We start from the raw sequence: 13,095 nt of genomic DNA, 5'->3' as shown, positions 1-13,095 counted from the left end.
GTCAGAGCTGAAGTTAAAGCAGCAGGGGGAGTCAGAGCTGAAGTTAAAGCAGCAGGGGGAGTCAGAGCTGAAGTTAAACTAGCAGGGGGAGTCAGAGCTGAAGTTAAACCAGCAGGGGGAGTCAGAGCTGAAGTAAAAGCAGCAGGGGGAGTCAGAGCTGAAGTTAAACCAGCAGGGGGAGTCAGAGCTGAAGTTAATGCAGCAGGTGGAGTCAGAGCTGAAGTTAATGCAGCAGGTGGAGTCAGAGCTGAAGTTAATGCAGCAGGTGGAGTCAGAGCTGTACAGACTGTTCCCAATGACATTCCAGTGCAGAGGCCTTAACTAAAGTCATCTAATTTGCTAGCATTCAGAATCACATGACTTTTCTTTCATGAAGCAAGCTGGAATTCTCTCTGAACAATACCTGCAGACCTTAATGAATGGCTACTAGCTACAGCAAGAATTACAAAACATTTAGCTCTTCTCGTTCTACACTCAATTTCTACCCAGCCTCCCGGTCTGCTTTGTAATGCTACAATGTAGCATCAACTCAAACACTAGACACAATGTAGCATCAACTCAAACACTAGACACAATGTAGCATCAACTCAAACACTAGACACAATGTAGCATCAACTCAAACACTAGACACAATGTAGCATCAACTCAAACATTAGACACAATGTAGCATCAACTCAAACATTAGACACAATGTAGCATCAACTCAAACACTAGACACAATGTAGCATCAACTCAAACACTAGACACAATGTAGCATCAACTCAAACATTAGACACAATGTAGCATCAACTCAAACACTAGACACAATGTAGCATCAACTCAATGTAGCATCAACTCAAACACTAGACACAATGTAACATCAACTCAAACACTAGACACAATGTAACATGTACAGCTCAGATAAGACAAACAAGAGGAAGAATAGGAACGTCCTCTGCATTACCCCATGCTAGACTGACTGTCTGGTTAGTGTACTGTCCTCTCCTCTAACGTTACCTCACTGACAATGTTGTGTGTATACTCTTCAGAACTGTGTTCTGTGGTTGTCCCAGAGTAGCCTGATACACCCTGTGTTCTGTGGTTGTCCCGGAGTAGCCTGATACACCCTGTGTTCTGTGGTTGTCCCAGAGTAGCCTGATACACCCTGTGTTCTGTGGTTGTCCCGGAGTAGCCTGATACACCCTGTGTTCTGTGGTTGTCCCGGAGTAGCCTGATACCTCCTGTATTCTGTGGTTGTCCCGGAGTAGCCTGATACACCCTGTGTTCTGTGGTTGTCCCAGAGTAGCCTGATACACCCTGTGTTCTGTGGTTGTCCTGGAGTAGCCTGATACCTCCTGTATTCTGTGGTTGTCCCAGAGTAGCCTGATACCTCCTGTATTCTGTGGTTGTCCCGGAGTATGATGATACCTCCTGTATTCTGTGGTTGTCCCGGAGTAGCCTGATACACCCTGTGTTCTGTGGTTGTCCCAGAGTAGCCTGATACACCCTGTGTTCTGTGGTTGTCCTGGAGTAGCCTGATACCTCCTGTATTCTGTGGTTGTCCCAGAGTAGCCTGATACCTCCTGTATTCTGTGGTTGTCCCGGAGTATGATGATACCTCTTGTATTCTGTGGTTGTCCCGGAGTATGATGATACCTCCTGTATTCTGTGGTTGTCCCAGAGTAGCCTGATACCTCCTGTATTCTGTGGTTGTCCCAGAGTAGCCTGATACCTCCTGTATTCTGTGGTTGTCCCGGAGTAGCCTGATACGTCCTGTATTCTGTGGTTGTCCCGGAGTAGCCTGATACGTCCTGTATTCTGTGGTTGTCCCGGAGTAGCCTGATACGTCCTGTATTCTGTGGTTGTCCCAGAGTAGCCTGATACCGCCTCTATTCTGTGGTTGTCCCGGAGTAGCCTGATACGTCCTGTATTCTGTGGTTGTCCCAGAGTAGCCTGATACCACCTCTATTCTGTGGTTGTCCCGGAGTAGCCTGATACCTCCTGTGTTCTGTGGTTGTCCCGGAGTAGCCTGATACGTCCTGTATTCTGTGGTTGTCCCAGAGTAGCCTGATACCGCCTCTATTCTGTGGTTGTCCCGGAGTAGCCTGATACCTCCTGTGTTCTGTGGTTGTCCCGGAGTAGCCTGATACGTCCTGTATTCTGTGGTTGTCCCGGTGTTGCCTGATACCTCCTGTATTCTGTGGTTGTCCCGGAGTAGCCTGATACGTCCTGTATTCTGTGGTTGTCCCGGAGTAGCCTGATACGTCCTGTATTCTGTGGTTGTCCCAGAGTAGCCTGATACCTCCTGTATTCTGTGGTTGTCCCGGAGTAGCCTGATACCTCCTGTGTTCTGTGGTTGTCCCGGAGTAGCCTGATACGTCCTGTATTCTGTGGTTGTCCCAGAGTAGCCTGATACCACCTCTATTCTGTGGTTGTCCCGGAGTAGCCTGATACCTCCTGTGTTCTGTGGTTGTCCCGGAGTAGCCTGATACGTCCTGGATTCTGTGGTTGTCCCGGAGTAGCCTAATACCTCCTGTATTCTGTGGTTGTCCCGGAGTATGATGATACCTCCTGTATTCTGTGGTTGTCCCGGTGTTGCCAGATACCTCCTGTATTCTGTGGTTGTCCCGGAGTAGCCTGATACGTCCTGTATTCTGTGGTTGTCCCAGAGTAGCCTGATACCACCTCTATTCTGTGGTTGTCCCGGAGTAGCCTGATACGTCCTGTGTTCTGTGGTTGTCCCGGAGTAGCCTGATACCTCCTGTATTCTGTGGTTGTCCCGGAGTAGCCTGATACCTCCTGTATTCTGTGGTTGTCCCGGAGTATGATGATACCTCCTGTATTTTGTGGTTGTCCCGGAGTAGCCTGATACGTCCTGTATTCTGTGGTTGTCCCAGAGTAGCCTGATACCGCCTCTATTCTGTGGTTGTCCCGGAGTAGCCTGATACCTCCTGTGTTCTGTGGTTGTCCCGGAGTAGCCTGATACGTCCTGTATTCTGTGGTTGTCCCGGTGTTGCCTGATACCTCCTGTATTCTGTGGTTGTCCCGGAGTAGCCTGATACGTCCTGTATTCTGTGGTTGTCCCAGAGTAGCCTGATACGTCCTGTATTCTGTGGTTGTCCCAGAGTAGCCTGATACCTCCTGTATTCTGTGGTTGTCCCGGAGTAGCCTGATACACCCTGTGTTCTGTGGTTGTCCCGGAGTAGCCTGATACGTCCTGTATTCTGTGGTTGTCCCAGAGTAGCCTGATACCACCTCTATTCTGTGGTTGTCCCAGAGTAGCCTGATACCTCCTGTGTTCTGTGGTTGTCCCGGAGTAGCCTGATACGTCCTGTATTCTGTGGTTGTCCCGGAGTAGCCTGATACCTCCTGTATTCTGTGGTTGTCCCGGAGTATGATGATACCTCCTGTATTTTGTGGTTGTCCCGGAGTAGCCTGATACGTCCTGTATTCTGTGGTTGTCCCAGAGTAGCCTGATACCGCCTCTATTCTGTGGTTGTCCCGGAGTAGCCTGATACCTCCTGTGTTCTGTGGTTGTCCCGGAGTAGCCTGATACGTCCTGTATTCTGTGGTTGTCCCGGTGTTGCCTGATACCTCCTGTATTCTGTGGTTGTCCCGGAGTAGCCTGATACGTCCTGTATTCTGTGGTTGTCCCAGAGTAGCCTGATACGTCCTGTATTCTGTGGTTGTCCCAGAGTAGCCTGATACCTCCTGTATTCTGTGGTTGTCCCGGAGTAGCCTGATACACCCTGTGTTCTGTGGTTGTCCCGGAGTAGCCTGATACGTCCTGTATTCTGTGGTTGTCCCAGAGTAGCCTGATACCACCTCTATTCTGTGGTTGTCCCAGAGTAGCCTGATACCTCCTGTGTTCTGTGGTTGTCCCGGAGTAGCCTGATACGTCCTGTATTCTGTGGTTGTCCCGGAGTAGCCTAATACCTCCTGTATTCTGTGGTTGTCCCGGAGTATGATGATACCTCCTGTATTCTGTGGTTGTCCCGGAGTAGCCTGATACGTCCTGTATTCTGTGGTTGTCCCGGAGTATGATGATACCTCCTGTATTCTGTGGTTGTCCCGGAGTAGCCTGATACCTCCTTCCATGGAGACATGATCCATAGATAGAAATGTGTACAGTGAAATGTTCATGTTCTCTACCCAATCTTTCCCTCTCTCCCTCCAGAGTCCAGGACCAGGGCGTCCATCGCGGTGTCCTCCTTCGACCACTCCACGCCCTTTAAGCGGCCTCACTCCACCATCTCCAACAGTAGCACCTCCTCTTCCTCCTCCCAGTCCTCTTCCTCACTGCTGGGCTCCCTCAACCTGCACCTGTACCCCTCGCCTGTTCACCAGCACCCCCACGCCCACCAGCACCCCTACCCCCTGGGCAGCGTACCCTCCTTCAGCCACTGGCCCTACGACTGCATTGAGGAGGACGAGCTGGAGCAGGACACGGGTAGCCAGCCTTCTATGAGTGAGTGACAGCCAGCCTTCTGTGAGTTATTGAGTGAGTGAGTGAGTGAGTGAGTGAGTGAGTGAGTGAGTGAGTGAGTGGAGTGAGTGAGTGACAGCCAGCCTTCTATGAGTGAGTGAGTGAGGGACTGACTGAGTGAGTGACAGGCAGGCCCTAACAGGTATCCATGTCTGAATCCCAAATGGCACCCTCTTCTCTATTTAGTGCACTACAGTGCCTTGCGAAAGTATTCGGCCCCCTTGAACTTTGCGACCTTTTGCCACATTTCAGGCTTCAAACATAAAGATATAAAACTGTATTTTTTTGTGAAGAATCAACAACAAGTGGGACACAATCTTGAAGTGGAACGACATTTATTGGATATTTCAAACTTTTTTAACAAATCAAAAACTGAAAATTTGGGCGTGCAAAATTATTCAGCCCCCTTAAGTTAATACTTTGTAGAGCCACCTTTTGCTGCGATTACAGCTGTAAGTCGCTTGGGGTATGTCTCTATCAGTTTTGCACATCGAGAGACTGAAATCTTTTCCCATTCCTCCTTGCAAAACAGCTCGAGCTCAGTGAGGTTGGATGGAGAGCATTTGTGAACAGCAGTTTTCAGTTCTTTCCACAGATTCTCGATTGGATTCAGTTCTGGACTTTGACTTGGCCATTCTAACACCTGGATATGTTTATTTTTTAACCATTCCATTGTAGATTTTACTTTATGTTTTGGATCATTGTCTTGTTGGAAGACAAATCTCCGTCCCAGTCTCAGGTCTTTTGCAGACTCCATCAGGTTTTCTTCCAGAATGGTCCTGTATTTGGCTCCATCCATCTTCCCATCAATTTTAACCATCTTCCCTATCCCTGCTGAAGAAAAGCAGGCCCAAACCATGATGCTGCCACCACCATGTTTGGCAGTGGGGATGGTGTGATCAGGGTGATGAGCTGTGTTGCTTTTACGCCAAACATAACGTTTTGCATTGTTGCCAAAAAGTTCAATTTTGGTTTCATCTGACCAGAGCACCTTCTTCCACATGTTTGTGTGTCTCCCAGGTGGCTTGTGGCAAACTTTAAACGACACTTTTTATGGATATCTTTAAGAAATGGCTTTCTTCTTGCCACTCTTCCATAAAGGCCAGATTTGTGCAATATACGACTGATTGTTGTCCTATGGACAGAGTCTCCCACCTCAGCTGTAGATCTCTGCAGTTCATCCAGAGTGATCATGGGCCTCTTGGCTGCATCTCTGATCAGTCTTCTCCTTGTATGAGCTGAAAGTTTAGAGGGGCGGCCAGGTCTTGGTAGATTTGCAGTGGTCTGATACTCCTTCCATTTCAATATTATCGCTTGCACAGTGCTCCTTGGGATGTTTAAAGCTTGGGAAATCTTTTTGTATCCAAATCCGGCTTTAAACTTCTTCACAACAGTATCTCGGACCTGCCTGGTGTGTTCCTTGTTATTCATGATGCTCTCTGCACTTTTAACGGACCTCTGAGACTATCACAGTGCAGGCGCATTTATACGGAGACTTGATTACACACAGGTGGATTGTATTTATCATCATTAGTCATTTAGGTCAACAATGGATCATTCAGAGATCCTCACTGAACTTCTGGAGAGAGTTTGCTGCACTGAAAGTAAAGGGGCTGAATAATTTTGCACGCCCAATTTTTCAGTTTTTGATTTGTTAAAAAAGTTTGAAATATCCAATAAATGTCGTTCCACTTCATGATTGTGCCTCACTTGATGTTGATTCTTCACAAAAAATACAGTTTTATATCTTTATGTTTGAAGCCTGAAATGTGGCAAAAGGTCGCAAAGTTCAAGGGGGCCGAATACTTTCGCAAGGCACTGTACATTTAACCAGAGCCCTATAAGTCTTGGTGAACCGTAGTGCACTATATAGGGAATAGGGAGCCATCTGGTATGCATCCCATGTCCTCGTCTTAAAGTGTCTTACTGTCCCTATCACATTACTAAGGATGTCTAATTCCTCTTTGATACTGTGGTCCTGTTCCTCTCTGTCTCCCTGAAAGTCCCCCTGAAAGTCCCCCTGAAAGTCTCCCTGAAAGACTCCCTGAAAGACTCCCTGAAAGTCTCCCTGAAAGTCTCCCTGAAAGTCTCCCTAAACTAAATCACTATTGTATCTTCTGTGTGTTGTCCAACAGTCACAGAGAGCTCGGGGGAGACATCGTCCCAGTGTACCTCCAGTGACAGTGTGACGGGGCTGAGCAGCCTCTCCCTCCCCATCCCAGGCCACGGCCGCCCCAACATCATCATCGACGCCTTACCCAGCAACTCCACTTCCTCCTTCCTGTGTTCGTCCACGCCTCCCGGCTCCTCCCACCTTCAGATGGCCCCTCCCCCAGCCCTGTTCCCTAAGGACCAGGTCCTCCAAGACCAGGGCAGCACCTTCATCACAGCAGTGAGTAGAATGGTGGTTTTTACACATAATAGTGACATTGTGTAGACAAGTTTAAAGTAGCTAACAGACCTGGGTTCAAATACTATATGAAATCATTTCAAATAATTAATCTGTGCTTGATTGATCATACTTAATCTGTGCTTGATTGATCATACTTAATCTGTGCTTGATTGATCTTGCTTGGTTTAATGGATTATTAGAATAGTCCCAAGCACTTCAGGCAGACTAGACTAAACGCTCATGTCATTAAAAGATTTCAAATAGTATTTGAACCCAGGTCTGGTGGGTCGGTAAAAGATCTCTGTTCTTGCGCTGATTGCTGAATACTCTCTGTTGAAGTGAAGTGTCTTCTGAAGGCTTTTATACACTAGGACATGAAGGATTCTGTTTATTCAGAGGTTTCCTAACCCACCCACTGTCATCCAACATCATCCTGTCCAATCAGGTTTCCTAACCCACCCGCTGCCATCCAACATCATCCTGTCCAATCAGGTTTCCTAACCCACCCGCTGTCATCCAACATCATCCTGTCCAATCAGGTTTCCTATCCCACCCACTGTCATCCAACATCATCCTGTCCAATCAGGTTTCCTAACCCACCCACTGTCATCCAACATCATCCTGTCCAATCAGGTTTCCTATCCCACCCACTGTCATCCAACATCATCCTGTCCAATCAGGTTTCCTAACCCACCCACTGTCATCCAACATCATCCTGTCCAATCAGGTTTCCTAACCCACTCACTGTCATCCAACATCATCCTGTCCAATCAGGTGTCCTAACCCACCCACTGTCATCCAACATCATCCTGTCCAATCAGGTTTCCTAACCCACCCACTATCATCCAACATCATCCTGTCCAATCAGGTTTCCTAACCCACCCACTATCATCCAACATCATCCTGTCCAATCAGGTTTCCTAACCCACCCACTGTCATCCAACATCATCCTGTCCAATCAGGTTTCCTATCCCACCCACTGTCATCCAACATCATCCTGTCCAATCAGGTTTCCTAACCCACTCACTGTCATCCAACATCATCCTGTCCAATCAGGTGTCCTAACCCACCCACTGTCATCCAACATCATCCTGTCCAATCAGGTTTCCTAACCCACCCACTGTCATCCAACATCATCCTGTCCAATCAGGTTTCCTATCCCACCCACTGTCATCCAACATCATCCTGTCCAATCAGGTTTCCTAACCCACTCACTGTCATCCAACATCATCCTGTCCAATCAGGTGTCCTAACCCACCCACTGTCATCCAACATCATCCTGTCCAATCAGGTGTCCTAACCCACCCGCTGTCATCCAACATCATCCTGTCCAATCAGGTGTCCTAACCCACCCGCTGTCATCCAACATCATCCTGTCCAATCAGGTTTCCTAACCCACCCGCTGTCATCCAACATCATTGTTACGGCTTTCTTCCGTTGAAGGAGAGTCGGACCAAAATGCAGCGTGGTTAGTTCGATACATCTTTAATAGACGAAAAAACACGAACAATACAAAAACAACAAACGGAACGTGAAAACCTATACAGCCTATCTGGTGACAACTAACACAGAGACAGGAACAATCACCCACGAATTACTCAAAGAATATGGCTGCCTAAATATGGTTCCCAATCAGAGACAACGAAAATCACCTGACTCTGATTGAGAACCGCCTCAGGCAGCCATAGACTATGCTAGACACCCCACGAAACCCCAAGACAAAAACGCACCACAATAACCCATGTCACACCCTGGCCTGACCAAATAAATGAAGACAAACATAATATATTTCTACCAGGGAGTGACAATCATCCTGTCCAATCAGGTTTCCTAACCCACCCACTGTCATCCAACATCATCCTGTCCAATCAGGTTTCCTAACCCACCCACTGTCATCCAACATCATCCTGTCCAATCAGTCATGTCATTCCAGTGGAGTGAAGAGTGAACATTGCAGCCATTGGCTCTCCCTGGTTTCTCTCTCACCAGCATTTTGTGTGTTGTTTTGTTTTTGCCAGAGCAAGACCTCTCATATTACAATAGGCCTCTCTACAGTGGTCTGACCCACAGAGCGAGAGAGAGAGGGCTGTTTAGCTCAGTAAGTAATTGGGTCTGGCCAGAGTGAGCGTGGTGTTCTGTTTGGTTCACAGCCTCATTAACAACTGTGGGGATCTCCCTCTGTCCGTACCATGAATACAAATCTGTGTGCAAACATGCTTTGTGTGTGTGTGTGTGTGTGTGTGTGTGTGTGTGTGTGTGTGTGCGTGTGCGTGTGTGTGTGTGTGTGGATGCATGACAGTGTCCTGCTAGGGTTAAATGACTGCTGTGTTGGTCCAGGAGTTTCCCCTGACCATGTGACCTGGACAGTTCACACTCTGTGTCCTAGTGATTGATGATTTTTGTGTCAAGCTTTTGGGTTCTCTGGTCCGTCTCTGGTCTCTGGTCTCTGGTCTCATGTCTCAGGTCTCAGGTCTCAGGTCTCAGGTCTCAGGTCTCTGGTCTCTGGTCTCAGGTCTCAGGTCTCAGGTCTCAGGTCTCATGTCTCATGTCTCTGGTCTCTGGTCTCTGGTCTCTGGTCTGGTCTCTGGTCTCTGGTCTCAGGTCTCAGGTCTCATGTCTCATGTCTCATGCTCCTCTATGTCCTTCTGCCATGTGTGCTATAGCATGTTACATAGCTGTATGTTTGTTCTGCTTTTGTTGGCTTTGTTGATGCACGGTCATTATGTTAAAAGGTTCACTTGTTGTTTATACCTTAGCTCAGCAGCTAGGGAGAAGCAGATAATTGGTGATAGGTTCACGTGTTGTTTATACCTCAGCTCAGCAGCTAGGGGGCAGCAGATCATTGGTGCAGAAATCTGTTATAATAAAAAGTTATGACAGTAATACATTGTAATCATCTACTCTTACAGTCATAAGACGTCAAATGAGCCTAATCAATAGATTTACAGTCTAGATGTTAGACAGTCATGTTAAATCAACCTTTCTCTAGCTCAGCTAGTAACCAGACAGTTGGGGTTGGACATTTACAATGTTTGACAGTTTGTAAATCCTTTTTGTTAACCCTGTCAATGTGTCTTCCTCTTCTAGCTGTGATGCCACTGCACTGAGAACTGGTGTTACGGAGGATCAGTAAGGACTTGAGTGAGGAAGCTATCCTGTTAAGCATGCTCAGTGACGCCTGTAACACTGGGCACTCTACTGTTTCTCTACTGGACTCTACTGTGTCTCTACTGGACTCTACTGTGTCTCTACAGAACTCTACTGTGTCTCTACTGGACTCTACTGTGTCTCTACTGGACTATACTGGACTACTGGTCTCCACTCTGTCTCCACTGGACTCCACTGGACTCTACTGTGTCTCTACTGGATTCTACTGTATCTCTATTGGACTCTACTGGTCTCTACTGGACTCTACTGTGTCTCTACTGGACTATACTGGACTACTGGTCTCCACTCTGTCTCCACTGGACTCTACTGTGTCTCCACTGGACTCCACTGGACACTACTGTGTCTCTACTGGACTCTACTGTGTCTCTACTTGTCTCTACTGTGTATCCACAGAACTCTACTGTGTCTCTACTGGACTCTACTGTGTCTCTACTGGACTATACTGGACTACTGGTCTCCACTCTGTCTCCACTGGACTCCACTGGACTCTACTGTGTCTCCACTGGACTCCACTGGACTCTACTGTGTCTCCACTGGACTCCACTGGACTCTACTGGTATCTACTGGACTCTACTGGACTCTACTGGTCTCTACTGGACTCTACTGTGTCTCTACTGGACTCTACTGTGTCTCTACTGGTATCTACTGGACTTTACTGTGTCTCTACTGGTATCTATTGGACTCTACTGGACTCTACTGGACTCTACTGTGTCTCTACTGGACTCTACTGTGTCTCTACTTGTCTCTACTGTGTATCCACTGGACTCTACTGGACTACTGGTCTCCACTCTGTCTCCATTGGACTCCACTGGACTCTACTGGTATCTACTGGTCTCTACTGGACTCTACTGGACTCCACTGGTCTCTACTGGTCTCCACTGGACTTTTGACTGGACTCTACTGTGTCTCTACTGGAGTCTACTGGACTCTTGACTGGACTCTACTGTGTCTCTACTGTGTCTCTACTGGTCTCTACTGGTCTCTACTGGTCTCTACTGGACTCCACTGGTCTCTACTGGTCTCCACTGGACTCTTGACTGGACTCTACTGGATTCTGAAAACAACAGACACATAACAGACCACTATGACAACAGACACATAACAGACCACTCTGACAACAGACACACAACCGACCACTCTGACAACAACAGACACACAACAGACCACTCTGACAACAGACACACAACAGACCACTCTGACAACAGACACACAACAGACCACTCTGACAACAGACACATAACAGACCACTCTGACAACAGACACTCTGACAACAACAGACCACTCTGACAACAGACACATAACAGACCACTCTGACAACAGACACTCTGACAACAACAGACCACTCTGACAACAGACACTCGCCGTTGAGACCGATGGCCTTTGGCATTTCATAACGATGTATTGAAAATGTAACATTGCTATGTATGCAGTACTTAAAGAAATAGTTTCACCAATGCTGGTACGTCGCGTTCTGACTGTATATGTGTTTTAATGAACTAGATATGTATCACTGTTAATAATGTAGAAGATTTGTTTTATTATGTCTTATTCAAGGAAGCAAACAGATGGAAAGTACTCAGCAGACAGACACTAGTGGGGATTCACTACCAGCTATTCAGCAGACAGCCAGACACTAGTGGGGATTCACTACCAGCTATTCAGCAGACAGCCAGACAGACACTAGTGGGGATTCACTACCAGCTATTCAGCAGACAGCCAGACAGGCACTAGTGGGGATTCACTACCAGCTATTCAGCAGACAGCCAGACAGACACTAGTGGGGATTCACTACCAGCTATTCAGCAGACAGCCAGACAGACGCTAGTGGGGATTCACTACCAGCTATTCAGCAGACAGCCAGACAGACACTAGTGGGGATTCACTACCAGCTATTCAGCAGACAGCCAGACAGACGCTAGTGGGGATTCACTACCAGCTATTCAGCAGACAGCCAGACAGACGCTAGTGGGGATTCACTACCAGCTATTCAGCAGACAGCCAGACAGACACTAGTGGGGATTCACTACCAGCTATTCAGCAGACAGCCAGACAGACGCTAGTGGGGATTCACTACCAGCTATTCAGCAGACAGCCAGACAGACGCTAGTGGGGATTCACTACCAGCTATTCAGCAGACAGCCAGACAGACGCTAGTGGGGATTCATTAACAGCTATTCAGCAGACAGCCAGACAGACACTAGTGGGGATTCACTACCAGCTATTCAGCAGACAGCCAGACAGACACTAGTGGGGATTCACTACCAGCTATTCAGCAGACAGCCAGACAGACACTAGTGGGGATTCACTACCAGCTATTCAGCAGACAGCCAGACAGACACTAGTGGGGATTCACTACCAGCTATTCTGTTAATTAACGCCTCCATCACACTGACAGTATCACTAGTGGGGATTCACTACCAGCTATTCTGTTAATTAACGCCTCCATCACACTGACAGTATCACTAGTGGGGATTCACTACCAGCTATTCTGTTAATTAACGCCTCCATCACACCGACAGTATCACTAGTGGGGATTCACTACCAGCTATTCTGTTAATTAACGCCTCCATCACACTGACAGTATCACTAGTGGGGATTCACTACCAGCTATTCTGTTAATTAACGCCTCCATCACACTGACAGTATCACTAGTGGGGATTCACTACCAGCTATTCTGTTAATTAACGCCTCCATCACACTGACAGTATCACTAGTGGGGATTCACTACCAGCTATTCTGTTAATTAACGCCTCCATCACACTGACAGTATCACTAGTGGGGATTCACTACCAGCTATTCTGTTAATTAACGCCTCCATCACACTGACAGTATCACTAGTGGGGATTCACTACCAGCTATTCTGTTAATTAACGCTCCATCACACTGACAGTATCACTAGTGGGGATTCACTACCAGCTATTCTGTTAATTAACGCTCCATCACACTGACAGTATCACTAGTGGGGATTCACTACCAGCTATTCTGTTAATTAACGCTCCATCACACTGACAGTATCACTAGTGGGGATTCACTACCAGCTATTCTGTTAATTAACGCCTCCATCACACTG

Source organism: Oncorhynchus nerka, unplaced genomic scaffold (assembly GCF_034236695.1).
Source record: "Oncorhynchus nerka isolate Pitt River unplaced genomic scaffold, Oner_Uvic_2.0 unplaced_scaffold_1438, whole genome shotgun sequence".
Taxonomy (NCBI): domain Eukaryota; kingdom Metazoa; phylum Chordata; class Actinopteri; order Salmoniformes; family Salmonidae; genus Oncorhynchus; species Oncorhynchus nerka.
This window is presented reverse-complemented; position numbering follows the sequence as displayed.